Here is an 11,953-nt window from a genome sequence, read left to right as displayed (position 1 = left end):
TGGCGCGATCTTGGCTCACCGCAACCTCCGCCTCCTGGGTTCAGGCAATTCTCCCGCCTCAGCCTCCTGAGTAGCTGGGATTACAGGCACACGCCACCATGCCCAGCTAATTTTTTGTATTTTTAGTAGAGACGGGGTTTCACCACGTTGACCAGGATGGTTGCGATCTCTTGACCTCGTGATCCACCCGCCTCGGCCTCCCAAAGTGCTGGGATTACAGGCGTGAGCCACCGCGCCTGGCCGGGCCTAGGTATTTCTTTATAGCAACACAAGAACAGCCTAAAACAGATGCTCCATCAGTCAGGGTTCCATGAGAGAAGCAGTCACAAGGAATTTGTTACAGATATTTGATCATCTACTATTGTGGGAGATGATTAAGTAGTCTACGAAAAGCTGTTGTTCTCATATCTGATGATGGAGGTTGAAGTCCATAGGCCAGGCAATTGGAAGGGAAAGATAAATGTAAAGTAGGGGAGAACAAAGACAAGCTGCAATACATGAGCCCAACCTGGCAGTTCTTGTTGCCTCTAACTTTAGTAGTGTGGAGATCCTGCAGAAGCCAGGCCCTTCACCTGGGAGTTAAACACATACCTGGCTCAGGAGTAGAAGGACTTGAAGGAGGACCTAGGGGAAGGTGGAGCAGTTGTAGGCCCAGATGTGCTCCACACAAAGAAGGTGAGCCAGCAGATAAGCAGCAAATATGTGGGCTACAAAATGGCTATTGCTTCACTTCCATCCTCCAAATCTCTCACAGGAATCTTTTGTGGCCCACTCTAACAAGAAGCATAGAGAAAAAAGAATTCTGGAAAATGCAGTTGACAAATATTACAAAGCCACCAGAGATACATAACATGAATTTAATCATGAAGAAATATTAGAATAATTCAAATTCATGGATAGTCTCCAAAATAACTGTAATGTTCACAAGTTTCAAGATTATAAAAGTTAAGGAAAGATTGAGGAAACATTCCAGACTAACGGGGACTAAAGGTACATTACAACTTAATGCAATTTATAATTCTGTCTTGAATCCTTTTACTCTGATGGGCAATTGTCACAACTTGAATGGGGTCTGAGGATTACATGGTGATAATGTAGCAGTGTTAATTTCCTGATACTGATGGTTGACTTGTGATTATATGAGAGAATGTCCTTGTTTGTCAGAAATACACATTTAAGTATTTGGAAGTGAATGAGCAGCAGGTTGGCAATTTATTCTAAAAAGGTTCCAGAAAAAATGTCATTTGTATCTACCACTTTTCCATAAGTTTTCTGTATACTTGTAATTGTTTCAAAATAGAAAAATATTAATAAAAATATGCATTGGCAAGTGGAGCACTTGCATCTTTGATAAACTCAATGGTGGCTATACTCTAAAGGCCAGAAATAATGGTAAGAGATACTGTAATAAAATTAGGTCCCCTGACCTCAGATAGAAATAATGGGATCCCAGAGTGGTAAAGGTCAGGTGGACAAGATAGGGATTGTTATCACAGTAGCACACAGCAACTGAATGGTAATCTGAGTGTTTTGACCCACGTGAATCTGTGGCAATGGCTAATTGATCACTGGGTCACTAGAAATAGAATAGATACTCAACTTACTAAAGTGCTGTTTGACATATTGTGATGGTTAATTTTAGGTGTCAACTTGACTGGATTAAAGGACATCCAGATAGCTGGTAGAGCATTACTTCTGGATTTGTCTGTGAGGCTGTTTCAGGAAGAGATTTGCCTTTGAATCAGTGGACTGAGTAAAGAAGATCTGCCCTTACCCAATATGGGCAGGTACCATCCAATCATCGGAGCCCCAGCTAGAACAACAACAACAAAAAGAGAAAATGCGAACTTGCTATCTCTCTCTCTCTCTCCCCCAGAGCTGGGACACCCATCTTCTTTTGTCCTTGAACATCAGAACTCCAGATTCTCTTGTCTTCAGACTCCGGGACTTATACCAGTGATTCCCTGTGTTCTCGAGTTTTTGGCCTCAGACTGAGAGTTACATTGGCTCCCCTGGTCCTCAAACATTCAGACTTGGACTAAGCCAAACTGCCAGCTTCCCTGGTTATCCAGCTTATATGCAGCGTATTGTGGGACTTCTCAGCCTCTGTAATCATATGAGCCAATTCCCCTGTTAAATCGCTCCTTGGCGAGGCATGGTGGCTCATGCCTGTAATCCAAGCACTTTGGGAAGCCGAGGTGGGCAGATCACAAGGTCAAGAGATTGAGACCATCCTGGCCAATATGGTGAAACCCCATCTCTACTAAAAATACAAAAATTAGCTGGGTGTGGTGGCACGCACTTGTAGTTTCACCTACTTGGGAGGCTGAGACAGCCTCCCAAAACAAAAGTTTTGCTTTTGTTGCCTAGGCTGGAGCACAATGGCACGATCTTGGCTCACTGCAACCTCCTCCTCCTGGGTTCAAGTGATTCTCCTGCCTCAGCCTTCCAAGTAGCTGAGATTACAGGCACCCACTACCACACCAGCTAATTTTTGTATATTTAGTAGACATGGGGTTTCACCATGTTGACCAGGCTGGTCTTGAACTCCTGACCTCAGGTGATCCATGCCTCGGCCTCCCAAAGTGCTGGGATTACAGGCGTGAGCCACCATGCCTGGCCCGAGGAAGAGAAGTTTAAGGATTAGTCTCCTGAATCAGTTTTTGGGTTTGGGGAATTGACTCTTTAATCTGACTAGACTTAAGTATGCTAAAAACTCTATTTCCAGTAGTACAGAAAGCACTGATATGATAGTCCATGGCATTAACTCGTTGTAGAGATAATCAAAATGTCTGCATTGGATACACATAATTAACCACTTGTAAGAGGGCAAAGAACTTAGTGACTCTGTATATGATACTTTCAAACATTTGTGGAAAACTAAGGGGTACAATAATATTGGTTGGTTGCTCCTAATGTCACTGGACAAAGTGATGAAAGAAAAGGATGAGCTCAGAGATTCAAATTCTAGGCTCAAGCAATGCATACATGACCTAAGAGTTTCTAGGTGTATCCTGAGGGAGAATCCTATGTCCTGTAGTCACAGGGCTTAAATTGCTAAAAATCAAATACAAATTTTCATCATATAATTGGCTGAATTACAATAAAGGTTGAACTCCCAGTCTTGCAGAGTATTTACTGTTTAAGTGAGAGCACTGATTGGGAATGAATGGGATCCTGTAATTTTGGATGTGGATGTGTGGGAAGACTGATGAAGCTGGGGACATTGAGCTCCTAAATTTGCATGAGGCTTTGAAGCCAGTGGAAGTTGCTTCTTCACCCCTAGCAGCAGTGGCCTCCCCTACCCACAGCAGCATCTGTCTTTCCTCCTCTGTCTGAGGGGATTGACTTTGCATTGCCTGAGGAAATGGTAGTGACATTCCCTAAAGCAGCTGTCAAGCAAGACAATTCAAATTCTTCTCAGGACTTATCCCCCATCACCCTTCTTTGCTTCTAAACCTATAAGTAGACTTAAGCCCTAGTAGACCCCTAAAGGTGAAGTACAAAGTAATGACCCATGAGGAGGTGCACTGCATTCCAAAAAAACCACTTGAATTTTCCAATTTATATAAGAAGAAATCTGGGGAACATGCATTGGAATAGATATTGAGGATGTGGGATAGTAATAGAAGGAACATAAAGTTGAATCAGGCTGAATTTATTGATATTGACCTACTAAGCAGAGAGCCTTCATTTAATGTTGCAACTCAGGGAGTTAGGGCTCTAATAGTTTGGTTCGTTAGCTAAAAGATGGATCAAAAGATGACTCCTGGTGGGTAAGTTGGAGGTGCCTATTATCTCTTGATTTAACATACAGGAGGAACTTGAGAGGCTTAAGGAGATTGGAATGTAATTAGGGTAGATTTGTCATTTAAGACCTACTTACCCACTTTGGAAGAGTTCAGAAGATACACCCTTCACCAATACTTTGAGAAATATATACTTTTTTTTTATTATTATGCTTTAAGTTCTGGGGTACATGTGCAGATCTTGCAGGATTGTTACGTAGGTATACACATGCCATGGTGGTTTGCTGCCTCCATCCCCTACTCCCTGTCACCTACATTAGGTATTTCTCCTAATGCTATCCCTCTCCAATCTCCCCACCCCCTGCTATTCCTCCCCTAGCCCCCCACTCCCCAACAGACTGCAGTGTGTGATGTTCCCCTCCCTGTGTCCATGTGTTCTCACTGTTCAACACCCACTTATGAGTGAGAACATGTGGTGTTTGGTTTTCTGTTCTTGTGTCAGTTTGCTGAAAATGATGGTTTCCAGATTGATCCATGTAACTGCAAAGGACATGAACTCATCTTTTTTTATGGCTGCATAGTATTCCATGGCGTATAGGTACCACATTTTCTTTATCCAGCCTATCCTTGATGGGCATTTGGATTGGTTCCAAGTCATAGATTTTTAAGTGGGGTCCTAACATCCTTGAAAAGCTCTGTGATTGCTCTTCTCTGTAGGCCAGACCTTGCAGTAGGAACCACAGTCACTCAATTGGTAAAATTAAATGCCTTGAGAGTAACTGGATCCCAGGGTAGCATGTGCCAAGTGGCAGCACTCAACTGCCAAAGGCAAGGTGAGCATAGTTATCACGGTGAACAGCAGAGTCAGAGCAACCATCAGAATACATTGACTTCTATAGACTACAGCATTGGCCATTAATTATGGTGTTCTTAGAAGTGGAATAGATGGGGAGGGATCCAAGATGGCCGATTAGGAGCAGCTCAGGATTGCAGCTCCCAGTGAAAGTGCGGAGGGTGAGTGGACGCTGCATTTCCAGAAGGATTTTTATTGTCCACAGACCAGGAGATTCCCAGGCGGAGGAGCCCCACGGGTTGCCAGTGCAGCTGGTTTAGCCGGCGTGGCTGCTTTGCCAGATGCAGCTGTTTTGCCAGTGCCCTGGTGCGACGGTTCTCCATACAAAATACATGGGTCTGGGCACCGTTTTAGCTGGCGATTGGAGCTCCAGGAAGGCAGAATTGCCCATTTATCTGATTAAAAAGGGGACTGAAACAGGGAGCCAGGCCAGGAGATTCCCAGGCAAAAAAGCACCAGGAATCTCGGCTCTGCTGTTTCAGCTGGCACAGTGGGTCACTGCGCAGGAAATCACACAGATCTTGGTGCCTTTTCACCAGGCGACTGGAACACCTGGGAGACAGTCGACTGTTCAACTGAAAAAAAAAAAAAAAAGGTTCTGAAGCAGGGAGCCAGGTGATCAGGCTTGGCTTGTCCCACCCCCCCACAAAAAAACAGCAATCGGAAACGCTCTGGATTGAGAGTTTCACAGCAAGCACAGCTAAACCCGGGATGGTCCAGCTCTGTGGGGGAGGGGCATCCGCCATTACTGAGGCAGTCCACCACCATGGAGGTAGTTTGCCGTTGCTGAGGCAGCCTGCCATTGCCGAGGCAGCCCGCCATTACAGAGAGAGTCCGCCCTTATAGAGGTGGGCCACCATTGCCGAGGCAGTTCTAACTACACTCGTATAAACAGGACCGCAGAGAAGTTCACACGGCAGCTGGGTGGAGCCCACAGCAGCTCAGCAAAGCCTCTGCAGGCAGACAGTAACTAGGCTGCCTCCTCACTGGGCAGGGCAGCCCTGAAAAAAGGCAGCAGCACAACAGAAACTCATAAATAAAGCCCTAACTCCCTGGGACAGAGCACCTGGGGGAAAAAAAGGGGGGGGTTATGAGTTCTGCTGCAGCATACTTAAACATACCTGCCCAGCAGCTCTGAATGAACAATGGAGCTCACAGCTCAGCACTTGAGCTCCTATAAAGGACAGACTGTCTCCTCAAGCAGCTCCCTGACCCCCGTATATTCAAAGAGTCACCTCATAAAGGAGAGCTCAGACTGACATCTGGCGGGTATCCTTCTGGGACAAAGATAGCAGAAGAAGAAACTGGCAGCAACCCTTACTGTTCTGCAGCTGCTGCAGTTGATCCTCAGGCAAGCAGGGCCTGGAGTGGACCTCAGCAGTCCTATAGCAGAGGGGCCAGTCTGTTAGAAGGAAAAATAAGAAACAGAAAGTAATAACTTCGTCATCAACAAACTGGACGTCCACTTAGAGACCCAATCTGAAAGTCAATACCTACAAAGATGACAGGTGGATAAATCCACAAAGATAGGAAGAAACCAGAGCAAAAAGGATGAAAACACCCGAAACCAGAACACCTCTCTTCCTACAAGCGATCACAACTCTTCACCAGCAGGGAAGAAGGCTGGATGGAGAACGAGTGTGATGAATTGACAGAATAAGGCTTCAGAAGGTGGGTAATAAGAAACTTCTGTGAGCTAAAAGAACATGTTCTAACCTAATGCAAAGAAACTAAGAACATCGAAAAAAGATTTGACGAAATGCTGATGAGAATAAACAGCTTAAGAGAGAAAAATAAGTGAATTGATGGAGCTGAAAAACAACACGAGAACTTCACGAAGCATACACAAGTTTCAACAGCTGAATTGACCAAGCAGAAGAAAGGATATCAGAAGTTGAAGATCAACTCAATGAAATAAAACAAGAAGGCAAGATTAGAGAAAAAAGGGTAAAAAGGAATGAACAAAGTCTCCAAGAAATATGGGACTATGTGAAAAGACCTAATCTACATCTAATAGGTGTACCTGAATGTGACAGAGAGAATGAATCCAAGCTGGAAAATACTCTTCAGGATATTATCCAGGAAAACTTCCCCAACCTAGCAAGGTAGGCCAATATTCAAGTCCAGGAAATACAGAGAGCACCAAAAAGATATTCCTCAAGAAGAGCAACCCCAAGGCACATAATCGTCAGATTCACCAGGATTGAAATGAAGGGGAAAATGCTAAGGGCAGCCAGAGAGAAAGGTTTGGTTACCCACAAAGGGAAGCCCATCAGACTCACAGCAGATCTCTCAGCAGAAACCCTACAGGCCAGAAGAGAGTGGGGGCCAATATTCAACATCCTCAAAGAAAAGTACTTTAAACCCAGAATTTCATATCCAGCCAAACTAAGCTTCGTAAGTGAAGGAAAAATAAAATCCTTTGCGAACAAGCAAGTACTCAGAGATTTCATCACCACCAGGCCTGCTTTACAAGAGCTCCTGAAAGAGGCACTAAACATAGAAAGGAACAACCAGTACCAGCCATTCCAAAAACATACCAAATGGTAAAGAGCATCAACACAATGAAGAAACTGCATCAACTAACGGGCAAAACAGCCAGCTAGCATCAATATGGTAGGATCAAATTCACACATAACAATATTAACCCTAAATGTAAATGGGATAAACCCCACAATCAAAAGACACAGACTGGCAAATTGGATAAAAAGCCAAAACCCATTGGTGTGCTGTATCCAGGAAACCCATCTCACATGCAAGGATACACAAAGGCTCAAAATAAAGGGATGGAGGAAGATTTACCAAGCAAATTGAGAGGAAAAAAAAAAAAAAGCAGGAGTTGCAATTCTTGTCTCTGATAAAATAGGCTTTAAACCAACAAAGATCAAAAGAGACAAAGAAGGACATTACATAATGGTAAAAGGATCAATGCAACAAGAAGACCTAACGATCCTAAATATATACACACCTAATACAGGAGCACTCAGATACATAAGGCAAGTTCTTGATGACTTACAAAGAGACTTAGACTCCCACACAATAATAGTGGGAGACTTTAACACCCCATTGTCAATATTAGACAGATCAACCAGACAGAAAACTAACAAGGTTATTCAGGACTTGAACTCAGACCTGGGCCAAGCAAACCTAATAGACATTTACAGAACTCTCCACCCCAAATCCACAGAATATACATTTTTCTCAGCACCACATTGCACCTACTCTAAAATTGACCACATAATTGGAAGTAAGTCACTCCTCAGCAAATGCAAAAGAACGGAAATCATAACAAACATTCTCTCAGACCACAGTGAAATCAAGTTAGAACTCAGAATTCAGAAACTAGCTCAGAACCGCACAGCTTCATGGAAACTGAACAACTGGCTCTTGAATGTTGACTGGATAAACAATGAAATGAAGGGAGAAATAAAGATGTTCTTCGAAACCAACGAGAACAAAGACACAACATACCAGAATCTCTGGGACACATTTAAAGCAGTCTCTAGAGGAAAATATATAGCAATAAATGCCCACATGAGAAGCAAGGAGAGATCTAAAATCAACACCCTATCGTCAAAATTGAAAGAGCTAGTGGAGCAAGATCAAAAAAACTCAAAACCTAGAAGAAGACAAGAAATGACTAAGATCAGAGCAGAACTGAAGGAGACAGAGACACAAAAAACCCTTCAAAAAATCAGTGAATCCAGGAGCTGGTTTTTCGAAAAGATCAGCAAAATAGACCACTAGCCAGATTAATAAAAAAGAAAAGAGAGAATAATCAAATAGATGCAATAAAAAATGATAAAAGGTATATAACCACAGATTCCACAGAAATTCAAACCATCATCAGAGATTATTACAAACAACTCTAGGCACATAAACTAGTAAACCTGGAAGAAATGGACAAATTCCTGGACACTTGCCTCCTCCCAAGCCTAAACCAGGAAGAAGTCGAAACCCTGAATAGACCAATAACAAGGTCTAAAGTTGAGGCAGCAATTAAGAGCCTACCACTCAAAAAAAAGCCCAGGTCCAGGTGGATTCACAGCCGAATTCTACCAGACATACAAAAAGGAGCTGGTACTATTCCTTCTGAAACTATTCCAAACAATCCAAAAAGAGGGAATCCTTCCCAAATCATTTTATGAGACCAACATCATCCTGACACCAAAACCCTGCAGAGACTCAGCAAGAAAGGAAAACTTCAGGCCAATATCCATGAAGAACACAGATGCAAAAATCTTTAATAAAATACTGGCAAGCCGATTACAACAATACATCAAAAAGCTTATCCACCATGATCAAGTAGGATTCATCCCGGGGATGCAAGGCTGATTCAACATACACAAGTCTATAAACATAATTCACCACATAAACAGAACCAAAGACAAAAACCACATGATCATCTCAATTGATGCAGAGAAGGCCTTTGACAAAATTCAGCAGCCATTTATGCTAAAAACCCTCAATAAACTAAGTATTGACAGAACGTATCTCAAAATAATAAAAGCTATTTACTACAAACCAACAGCCAATATCATACTGAATGGGCAAAAACTGGAAGCATTCCCTTTGAAATCTGGCACTAGACAAGGATGCCCTCTCTCACCACTCCTATTCAATATAGTACTGGAAGTTCTAGCCAGAGCAATCCGGCAAGAAAAAGAAATGAAGTGTATTCAAATAGGAAAGGAGGAAGTCAAATTGTCTCTATTTGCAGACGACATGATTGTATATATAGAAGACCCCATCGTCTCAGCCCAAAATCTCCTGAAACTGATAAACAACTTCAGCAAAGTCTCAGGATACAAAATCAATGTGCAAAAATCACAAGCATTCCTATACACCAATAAGACTTAAAGAGAGCCAAATCAAGAAGGAACTGCCATTCACAATTGCTACAAAGAGAATAAAATACCTGGGAATACAACTAACAAGGAACCTAAAGGACCTCTTAGGGAGAACTACAAACCACTGCTCAACGAAGTAAGAGAGGACACAAACAGACGGAGAAACATTCCATGTTCATGGTTAGGAAGAATCATATCGTGAAAATGGCCATACTGCCCAAAGTAATTTACAGATTCAAAGCTATCCCCATCAAGCTACCAATGACCTTCTTCACAGAACTGGAAAAAACCACCTTAAACTTCATATGGAACCAAAAGAGAGCCCGCATAGCCAAGTCAATTCTAAGCAAAAAGAACAAAGTGGGAGACATCACACTACTGGACTTCAAACTATACTAGAAGGCTACAGTAATCAAAACAGCATGGTACTGGTACCAAAACAGAGATGTAGACCAATGGAACAGAACAGAGGCCTTGGAGGCAACATGACACATCTACAACTATCCGGTCTTTGACAAACCTGACAAAAACAAGCAATGGGGAAAGGATTCCCTGTTTAATAAATGGTGTTGGGAAAACTGGCTAGTCATGTGCAGAAAGCAGAAACTGGACCCCTTCCTGACACCTTACACTAAAATTAACTCCAGATGGATTAACAACTTAAACGTAAGACCTAACACCATAAAAACCCTAGAAGAAAATCTAGGCAAAACCATTCAGGACATAGACGTAGGCAAGGACTTCATGACCAAAACACCAAAAGCACTGGCAACAAAAGCCAAAATAGACAAATAGGACCTAATCAAACTCCATAGCTTCTGCACAGTAAAAGAAACAGTCATTAGAGTGAATCGGCAACCAACAGAATGGGAAAAAAATTTTGCAGTTTACCCATCTGACAAAGGGCTGATATCCACAAACTACAAAGAACTAAAACAAATTTAAAAGAAAAAAAACAAGCCCATTCAAAAGTGAGCGAGGGATATGAACAGACACTTTACAAAAGAAGACATACATGAGGCCAACAAACATATGAAAAAATGCTCATCATCACTGGTCATCAGAGAAATGCAAGTCAAAACTACATTGAGATACCATCTCACGCCAGTTAGAATGGCGATCATTAAAAAATCTGGAGACATCAGGTGCTGGAGAGGATGTGGAGAAATAGGAACACTTTTACACTGTTGATTGGAGTGTAAATTAGTTCAACCATTGTGGAAGATAGTGTGGCAATTCCTCAAGGACCTAGAAATAGAAATTCCATTTGACCCAGCAATCCCATTACTGGGTATATATCCAAAGGATTACAAATCGTTCTACTATAAGGACACGTGCACAAGAATGTTCATTGCAGCACTGTTTACAATAGCAAAGACCTGGAACCAACCCAAATGCCCATTGATGATAGGCTGGACAAGGAAAATGTGGCACATATACACCATGGAATATTATGCAGCCATAAAAAACGATGAGTTCGTGTTCTTTGGAAGCCATCATTCTCAGCAAACTGACACAAGAACAGAAAATCAAACACCGCATGTTCTCACTCATAGGGGGGTGTTGAACAATGAGAACACATGGATACAGGGAGGGGAGCATCACACACTGGGATCTGTCGGGGGGAAATAGGGGAGGGATAGTGTGGGGTGGGGAGTTGGGGAGAGATAGCATGGGGAGAAATGCTAGATATAGGTAATGGGGAGGAAGGCAGCAAATCACACTGCCATGTGTGTACCTATGCAACAATCTTGCATGTTCTTCACATGTACCCCAAAACTTAAAATGCAATAAAAAAATTAAAAAAAATAAAAAAAGAAGTGAAATAGATGGCAAGCCTACTACATTCTTTTTTAAAATTATTATTATTATTTCAATAGTTTTTGGGGAACAGATTGTGTTCAGTTACATGGATAATTTTTTTAGGTGTGATTTCTGAGATTTTGGTGCACTCATCATCTGAGCAGTGTACACTGCACCCATTATATCATTCTTTTTTTTGAGACAGAGTTTTGCTCTGTCACCCAGGCTGGAGTGCAGCAGCACAATCTTGATTCATTGCAACCTCTGTCTCCCAGGTTCAAGCGATTCTCCTGCCTCAGCCTCCCAAGCAGCTGGGATTACAGGCGTGCACCATCACACCTGGCTAATTTTTGTATTTTTAGCAGAGATGGTGTTTCATCATGTTGGCCATGCTGGTCTTGAACTCCTGACCTCAAGTCATTCATCCACCTACCTCACCCCTGCAAAGTGCTAGGATTACAGGCATGAGCCATCGTGCCTGGCCCATTATATTATTCTTATGCCTTTGCATCCTCATAGCATAGCTCCCGCTTGTGAGAGCATACAATCTTCTGTTTTCCGTTCCTGAGTTACTTCACTTAGGTTAATCATCTGCAGCTCCATCCAGTTTGCTGTGAATACATTATTTCGTTCCTTTTTATGGATGAGTAGTATTTCATTATATTTATGTATATGTATACATATATAATGAAATATAT

General features: G+C 42.4%; 1 long non-coding RNA gene across 1 annotated transcript in view; it reads right to left on the bottom strand.

Moving 5' to 3' along the window:
* Nucleotides 1-1,624: 1,624 nt before the first annotated feature.
* LOC116536093 overlaps nt 1,625-11,953 on the bottom strand; it is an 18,449-nt gene continuing 8,120 nt past the window's right edge. Inside the window, exons 2-3 of the long non-coding RNA XR_004262477.1 lie at nt 11,518-11,523; nt 1,625-1,692 (exon numbers count right to left, since the gene is read on the bottom strand). This is a non-coding gene — a long non-coding RNA (uncharacterized LOC116536093). The remainder of the gene's footprint in view (nt 1,693-11,517; nt 11,524-11,953) is intronic.

The sequence above is a fragment of the Sapajus apella genome, unplaced genomic scaffold (genome assembly GCF_009761245.1).
Source record: "Sapajus apella isolate SASKATOON/1434 unplaced genomic scaffold, GSC_monkey_1.0 scaffold98, whole genome shotgun sequence".
NCBI lineage: Eukaryota > Metazoa > Chordata > Mammalia > Primates > Cebidae > Sapajus > Sapajus apella.
The sequence above is the reverse complement of the archived record's forward strand: the minus strand, read 5'-3'. Positions and strand labels throughout refer to the sequence as shown.